The sequence below is a fragment of the Arachis hypogaea genome, chromosome 17 (assembly GCF_003086295.3).
Source record: "Arachis hypogaea cultivar Tifrunner chromosome 17, arahy.Tifrunner.gnm2.J5K5, whole genome shotgun sequence".
In the NCBI taxonomy this organism is placed as follows: Eukaryota; Viridiplantae; Streptophyta; class Magnoliopsida; order Fabales; family Fabaceae; genus Arachis; species Arachis hypogaea.
In genome coordinates, this window is record NC_092052.1 from 95,050,401 (window position 1) to 95,059,242 (window position 8,842).

General features: G+C 37.8%; 1 non-coding gene across 1 annotated transcript; it reads right to left on the reverse strand.

Moving 5' to 3' along the window:
• Nucleotides 1-6,010: 6,010 nt before the first annotated feature.
• LOC112768222 (small nucleolar RNA R71) lies at nt 6,011-6,119 on the reverse strand. The gene has a single exon (XR_003185660.1). It is a non-coding gene; the product is annotated as a small nucleolar RNA R71 (small nucleolar RNA).
• Nucleotides 6,120-8,842: the final 2,723 nt, after the last annotated feature.

Genomic DNA, 8,842 nt, shown 5'->3' on the forward strand with positions numbered 1-8,842 from the left:
AGCCTTGTTTATTTCTTTTTGTTTCTTTCTCTTGCATTTTCTTTCTTTTATTTTGGACCTTTTTCATTTGTCAAGTCTCATGAAATGCAATTCAAGTTCATATCACACTAAACTTAGTTTCTTGCCTACTTCTATATGCAGCAGAATGAATACATGCATGAAACATCAAGTACTTTTTATCAGGAAAGTAAACTATGAACTAGAAAACAACTATGAACTAGAAATATAACAATTATTAAGTAGTTTTTCTGATTGTTTGGAGCTGATACTAGTCATGCTGAGGGTGAAATGTGTCCTTAAAATTTTTTTTTGGTGGAACACCAAACATAGCATCCAACATTCACCCCTTAATTATTTTGGTGTGCAACACCAAACTTAACTCTTTGCAATACAGAAAGATCTACTCAACTCCTTTATTGAAATAACTAAGAAAGGAAAAACTACTGACCTGTAGCTGTTGACTTTCTTCCTCTTCTTCCAGTTTGTCAAGAAAAATGACCTCAAAGGTAGAGAGGAGTCAGTCAGTACCCCCTTCTTGGCCTCTTCCCAGCATGCTTCCTTTTGTTAATTGCTTGATTTAGCTTTCTTGCTGGTGGTCCAGGGGTTGGATTGCTTGTGATTAACCTCTCCTTCTTCCTTGATATGCTCAATGGTAGCTTGGTTACAATCCTCTCTTTGGTGTTGTTGTTAGTTGCCTTCACAACTTGGATATCAGGACTTGGTGGTTGTGTGTTGGTTGGGAGTGTTCTCTTTATCAAGAGCTTCTTGCATTGGTAGTTCCATGAGCCCTTCTTCTATGCAACTTCCTGCTTCAATTAAGTGTGGACTTCCTTGATTATCTTCCTTCATTTCTTCTTCATGATTTTCCATTAAGTCATTTGGAAGGGAATCTTCATGTTCCTTTGCCACTTCAATTTGCCTCTGTGGATATGGAATCCTTGGCTCATATACCTCCACCACCTCATTCTCCCTTGAAGTTTCACTCGATACAGGGATCTCTTCCTCCTCTTCTTCACTCATAGATTGTTCTTCACCCTTACCATTTGTCAATCCTGAACATGTCCTTCTTTGCTCTAAATGCCCCTCTATTTTCTTGAAGAGGAATTCTTGCTCTGTCCAGAATTGTGTTTATTCTTCCAGGAGTTGTTCTTGTCTTTCCAATAATTCTCTAGACTTTTGAAGGGAATCTTTAACTGCTGGCTCAAGAGATGCAGGCTGAGAGTGATTTTATGGACATGGATGTGTTATGGTGAAGTTGTTTTGAGGGACATGGAAGGAGTTTTGTGTTGAGGTATATTCAAGTAATGGAAAATTATGACATGAGAAATCAGGAGGTGGGGTTTTACTTAGTTTAAGAGCTTCTTCACTTTGCTCTTCCACCTCCTCCCTTGCACTTAACATTTGGTTTACCAGCACTTCCATGTTTTTGAAGGAGTTCTCTTGTTCGTTCCAGGATATCTGTGCCTCCCCCTCATCTCTTTCAAGCATGGTGACGTTAGGATTTTCGCCAGTAAAGAAGTTCATAAAAAACAGTCGCGTTGTAGATATAGTCTCTAAACCAACAAAAATCTCTTCGTACAAACGTTTTGGTTGTCACAAGTAATAAACCCCTTAAAAATTATTAACCGAGTATTCAAACCTCGGGTCGTCTTCTCAAGGAACTGCAGGGAAGTATGTTCTTATTATTGGTTATGGAGGTTGTAAAATCGGGGTTGAGAGTGAAGAGTGGATATGACAAATAATTTAAATGGCAATTAAAATAAATAAATACTGTAAAGCAATCTTTTGGCAAGGTAAGAGAAATTGGAAGTCCAACTTAGTTATCTCTCTCAACAATAATGAAAGTTGAATCTAAATTCCACTTAGTTAATGATGAGCGGATAATTTATACGCTTTTTTGCATTGTTTTTAGTATGTTTTTAGTATGATGTAGTTACTTTTAGGTATGTTTTCATTAGTTTTTATGTTAAATTCACATTTCTGGACTTTACTATGAGTTTCTGTGTTTTTCTGTGATTTCAGGTATTTTCTGGCTGAAATTGAGGGACTTGAGCAAAAATCAGATTCAGAGGTTGAAGAAGGACCACTGATGTTGTTGGATTCTGACCTCCCTGCACTCAAAGTGGATTTTCTGGAGCTACAGAACTCAAAATGGCGCGATTCCAATTGCATTGGAAGGTAGACATCCCGAGCTTTCCAGCAATATATAATAGTCCATACTTTGGCCGAGTTTAGATGACGCAAAAGGGCATTGAACGCCAGTTCTACGCTGCAGTCTGGAGTTAAACGCCAGAAACACGTCACGAACCAGAGTTGAACGCCAAAAACACGTTACAACTTGGCGTTCAACTCCAGAAGAAGCCTCTGCACGTGTAAAATTCAGGCTCAGCCCAAGCACACAACAAATGGGCCCCAGAAGTGGATTTATGCATCAATTACTTACTTCTGTAAACCCTAGTAACTAGTTTAGTATAAATAGGACTTTTTACTATTGTATTAGACATCTTTGGAACCATCTTCGGATCATCCTGGATTGTATTTTTAATCCTGTGATCACGTTTTGGGGGCTGGCCTCTCGGCCATGCCTGAACCTTTCACTTATGTATTTTCAACGGTAGAGTTTCTATACTCCATAGATTAAGGTGTGGAGCTCTGTTGTTCCTCATGAATTAATGCAAAGTACTACTGTTTTCTATTCAATTCAATTTATTCCGCTTCTAAGAAATCCATTCGCACCCAAGAACATGATGAATGTGATGATTATGTGACGCTCATCATCATTCTAACTTATGAACGCGTGCCTGACAAACACTTCCGTTCTACATGCAACCAAACTAGAATGAGTATCTCTTAGATGTCTAATACAGGGGACCGAGTCCGAGTTATTAGTATCTTCGTGGTATAAGTTAGAACCCATGGATGACCATTCCTGAGATCGGGAAACTCTAAACCTTGTCTGTGGTATTCCGAGTAGGATCTGGGAAGGGATGGCTGTGACGAACTTCAAACTCGCGAGTGCTGGGCGTAGTGACAGACGCAAAAGGAGGGTGAATCCTATTCCAGTATGATCGAGAACCTCAGATGATTAGCCGTGCCGTGACAGAGCATTTGGACCTTTTTCACAAGAGGATGGGATGTAGCCATTGACAACGGTGATGCCCTTACAGAAAGCTTGCCATGGAAAGGAGTAAGACTGATTGGATGAAGACAGCAGGAAAGCAGAGAGTCAGAGGAACGAAAGCATCTCTATACGCTTATCTGAAATTCTCACCAATGATATACATAAGTATTTCTATCTTTATTTTCTATTTATTTATTATTATTATTCGAAAATACTATAACCATTTGATATCCGCCTGACTGGTATTTACAAGGTGACCATAGCTTGCTTCAAGCCAACAATCTCCATGGGATCGACCCTTACTCACATAAGGTTTTATTACTTGGACGACCCAGTGCACTTGCTGGTTAGTTGTGCGAAGTTGTGAAGTTATGTTTGGACCATGGTATTGTGCACCAGTTATTGGCGCCATTGCCAGGGAGAGAACGAACAACAAATTTTACAACCTCAGAGTAACAATTTCGCATGTATCAAGTTTTTGGCGCCGTTGCCGAGGATTGTTCGAGTTTGGACAACTGACGGTTCATCTTGTTGCTCAGATTAGGTAATTTTCTTTTTGTTTGATATTCAAAAAAAAATTTTTCAAAAGTCTTTCAAAAATTTCTCATCTATTTTCGAAAATTATTCTAAAATTTTTTAAGAATGAATTCTAGTGTTTCATGAAGCATGTTGAAGCCTGACTGGTTGTAAAGTCATGTCTAAATTCATTTGGACTGGGGCTTCCAACCCAACATTATCAAGAGCAAGCTAGTTGTTGCTAATCCACCTGCTGCTGTTCCTGATCCACCTGATTTACATGCTAAAGCTTGACTGGCTATTAAGCCATGTCTAACCCTCAGATTGGAGCTTTAGACTAAGAATGCAAGATTCCTGGAATTCACATTAAAAATTTTGGAATCCTTATTTTTCTTTTTCACATTAATTTTCAAAAAATCCAAAAAAAAAATCATAAAATCATAAAAATCATAAATATTTTGTGTTTCTTGTTTGAGTCTTGAGTCAATTTCAAGTTTGGTGTCAATTGCATATTTTCTAAAAATTCTCTGCATTTTTCGAAAATTCATGCATTCATGCATTCATAGTGTTCTTCATGATCTTCAAGTTGTTCCTGGCCAGTCTTCTTGTTTGATCTTCATATTTTCTTGTTTTGTGTCTTTTCTTGTTTTTCATGTGCATTCTTGCATTCATAGTGTCTGAACATGAAAGATTTCTAGGTTTGGTGTCTTGCATGTTTTCTTTGCATTGAAAATTTTTCAAAAATATGTTCTTCATGTTCATCATGATCTTCAAAGTGTTCTTGGTGTTCATCTTGACATTCATAGCATTCTTGCATGCATTCATTGTTTTGATCCATAACTTTCATGCATTGCACATTTTTCATGTTTTTCTCTTTCATCATTAAAAATTCAAAAATAAAAAAAAATATCTTTCCTTTTTTCTCTCATAATTTTCGAAAATTTGGATTGACTTTTTCAAAACTTTTTAAAATTTAGTTGTTTCTTATGAGTCAAATCAAATTTTCAATTTAAAAATCTTATATTTTCAAAATCTTTTTCAAAAATCAAATCTTTTTCATTTTTCTCATTCATTTTCGAAAATTTTTAAAAATATTTTTCAAAAATCTTTTTCTTAATTTTATCTCATAATTTTCGAAAATATCATCAACAATTAATGTTTTGATTCAAAAATTTCAAGTTTGTTACTTGCTTGTTAAGAAAGATTCAAACTTTAAGTTCTAGAATCATATCTTGTGATTTCTTGTGAATCAAGTCATTAATTGTGATTTAAAAAAAATCAAATCTTTTTCAAAACTAATTTTAATCATATCTTTTCTATCATATCTTTTTAAAACATATCTTTTCCAAAAATTTGATTTTAAAATATCTTCTCTAACTTCTTGTCTTCTCATCTTTTCAAAATTGATTTTCAAATTTGTTTCAACTAACTAACTAACTTTTTGTTTGTTTCTTATCTCTTTCAAAACTACCTAACTAACTCTCTCTCTCTGATTTTCGAAAATCCCTCCCTCTTTTTCAAAAATTCTTTTTAATTAACTAATTGTTTCAAATTTTAATTTTAACTTATTTCTTCTTTTAATTTTCGAAAATCACTAACCATTTTTCAAAAATAATTTTTGAAAATCCTCTTTCTTTCTCATCTCCTTCTATTTATTTATTCATCTACTAACACTTCTCTTCACCCAAAATTCAAACCCCTCTTCCATTTGTGTTCGAATTTTCCCTTCTTCCCTTCTTCATACTACATTCTTTTCTTCTTCTACTCACATAGGGGAACCTCTATACTTGGGCAAAAAGGATCCCTATTATTATTATTTTTCTGTTCCCTCTTTTTCATATGAGCAGGAGCAAAGACAAGAATATTCTTGTTGAAGCAGACCCTGAACCTGAAAGGACTCTGAAGAGGAAACTAAGAGAAGCTAAAATACAATAATCCAGAGATAACCTTACAGAAATTTTCAAACAAGAAGAGGATATGGCAGCCGAAAATAATAATAATGCAAGGAGGATGCTTGATGACTTTACTGCACCTAATTCCAATTTACATGGAAGAAGCATCTCCATCCCTACCATTGGAGCAAATAATTTTGAGCTGAAACCTTAATTAGTTTCTCTGATGCAACAAAACTGCAAGTTTCATGGACTTCCATCTGAAGATCCTTTTCAGTTCTTAACTGAATTCTTGTAGATCTGTGATATTGTTAAGACTAATGGAGTAGATCCTGAAGTCTACAGGCTCATGCTTTTCCCTTTTGCTGTAAGAGACAGAGCTAGAATATGGTTGGATTCTCAACCTAAAGATAGCCTAAACTCTTGGGATAAGCTGGTCAAGGCTTTCTTAGCCAAGTTCTTTCCTCCTCAAAAGCTGAGTAAGCTTAGAGTGGATGTTCAAACCTTCAGACAGAAAGAAGGTAAATCCCTCTATAAAGCTTGGGAGAGATACAAGGAACTGACCAAAAAGTGTCCTTCTGACATGATTTCAGAATGGACCATCCTGGATATATTCTATGATGGTCTATCTGAATTAGCTAAGATGTCATAGGATACTTCTACAGGTGGACCCATTCACCTAAAGAAAACGCCTGCAGAAGCTCAAGAACTCATTGACATGGTTGCTAATAACCAGTTCATGTACACTTCTGAGAGGAATCCTGTGAGTAATGGGACGCCTCAGAAGAAGGGAGTTCTTGAAATTGATACTCTGAATGCCATATTGGCTCAGAACAAAATATTGACTCAGCAAGTCAATATGATTTCTCAGAGTCTGAATGGAATGCAAGCTGCATCGAACAGTACTGAAGAGGCATCTTCTGAAGAAGAAGCTTATGATCCTGAAAACCCTACAATAGCAGAGGTGAATTACATGGGTGAACCATATGGAATTACCTATAATCCCTCATGGAGAAATCACCCAAATCTCTCATGGAAAGATCAACAAAAGCCTCAACAAGGCTTTAATAATGGTGGAAGAAGCAGGTTTAGCAATAGCAAGCCTTTTCCATCATCCACTCAGCAACAAACAGAGAACTCTGAACAAAATACCTCTAATTTAGCAAACTTAGTCTCTGATCTATCTAAGGCCACTGTGAGTTTCATGAATGAAACAAGGTCCTCCATTAGAAATTTGGAAGCACAAGTAGGCCAGCTGAGTAAAAGGATCACTGAAATCCCTCCTAGTACTCTCCCAAGCAATACAGAAGAAAATCGAAAAGGAGAGTGCAAGGCCATTGATATAACCATCATGGCCGAATCCAAAGAGGAAGGGGAGGACGTGAATCCCAGTAAGGAAGACCTCCTGGGACGTCCAGTGATCAATAAGGAGTTTCCCCCTGAGGAACCAAAGGAATCTGAGACTCATCTAGAGACCATAGAGATTTCATTAATCTCCTTATGCTATTCATGAGTTCTGATGAGTATTATTCTTCTGAAGAGAATGAGGATGTCACTGAAGAACAAGTTACCAAGTTCCTTGGTGCAATCATGAAGCTGAATGCCAATTTATTTGGTAATGAGACTTGGGGAGATGAACCTCCCCTGTTCACCAATGAACTAAAAGCATTGGATCAACTGAGATTGCCTCAAAAGAAACAGGATCCTGGAAAGTTCCTAATACCTTGTACCATAGGCACCATAAACTTTGAGAAGGCTCTATGTGACCTGGGGTCAGGAATAAACCTCATGCCACTCTCTGTAATGGAGAGACTAGAAATCTTTGAGGTACAAGCTGCTAAAATCTCATTAGAGATGGCAGACAATTCCAGAAAACAGGCTTATGGACAAGTAGAGGACATATTAGTAAAGGTTGAAGGCCTTTACATCCCTGCTGATTTCATAATCCTAGATACTGGGAAGGATGAGGATGAATCCATCATCCTTGGAAGACCCTTCCTAGCTATAGCAATAGCTGTGATTGATGTTAACAGAGGTGAACTAGTCCTTCAATTGAATGAGGACTCCCTTGAGTTTAAAACTCAAGGACATCCTTCTGTAAACATGGAAAAGAGGCACAGTAAGCTTCTCTCAAAACAGAGTCAACCAGAGCCCCCACAGTCAAACTCTAAGTTTGGTGTTGAGAGGCCACAACCAAACTCTAAGTTTGGTGTTGAACTCCCATATCCAAACTCTAAGTTTGGTGTTGGGGAGTCTCAACAATGCTCTGAACATCTGTGAGGCTCCATGAGAGCCCACTGTCAAGCTATTGACATTAAAGAAGCACTTGTTGGGAGGCAACCAAATTTTTATTTATCTAACTTTATTTTTATTGTTATTTCATGTTTTATTAGGTTCATGATCATGTGGAGTCACAAAATAAATAGAAAAATCAAAAACAGAATCAAAAACAGCAGAAGAAAAATCACACCCTGGAGGAAGGACTTACTGGCGTTTAAACGCCAGTAAGAAGCATCTGGCTGGCGTTCAACGCCAGAACAGAGCATGGATCTGGCGTTGAACGCTAGAAACAAGCAGCATCCTGGCATTCAGATGTCAGAAATGCACACTGAGGAAGAGCTGGCGCTGAACGCCAGAAACAATCATCTGGCTGGCGTTCAACGCCAGAAATTTGCTGCATCTGGGCGCTAAACGCCCAGAACAAGCATCAATTCGGAGTTTAAATGCCAGAATTGCATGCAAAGGCATTTTACATGCCTAATTGGTGTAGGGATGCAATTCCTTGACACCTCAGGATCTGTGGACCCCACAGGATCAACTCAGCATCTGTGGACCCCACAGGATCCCCACCTACCTCCACTCACTATCTTCCCTCTTCTCAATGTTCATCCTCTCTTCCCAATAAACACTCTTCCCCATAACTCTTCACCAATCACCTCAATCTCTCTTCCCTATCACCACTTCACCACTCACATCCATCCACTCTTCCCTATAAACCTACCTCATAAACTCCACCTACCTTCAAAATTCAAAATCAATTTCCCACCCAAACCCACCCTATATGGCCGAAATTAACCCCCCCTCCCTTCCCTATATAAAGCCCTCCACTCTTCTTCATTTTCACACAACACAACCCTCTCTTCCCCTTCTTGGCCGAATACACCTCTCCCTCCTCTCCTCCATATTTTCTTCTTCTTCTTCATTTATTCTTTCTTTTCTTGCTCGAGGGCGAGCAATATTCTAAGTTTGGTGTGGTAAAAGCATAAGCTTTTTGTTTTTCCATTACCATTAATGGCACCTAAGGCCAGAGAAA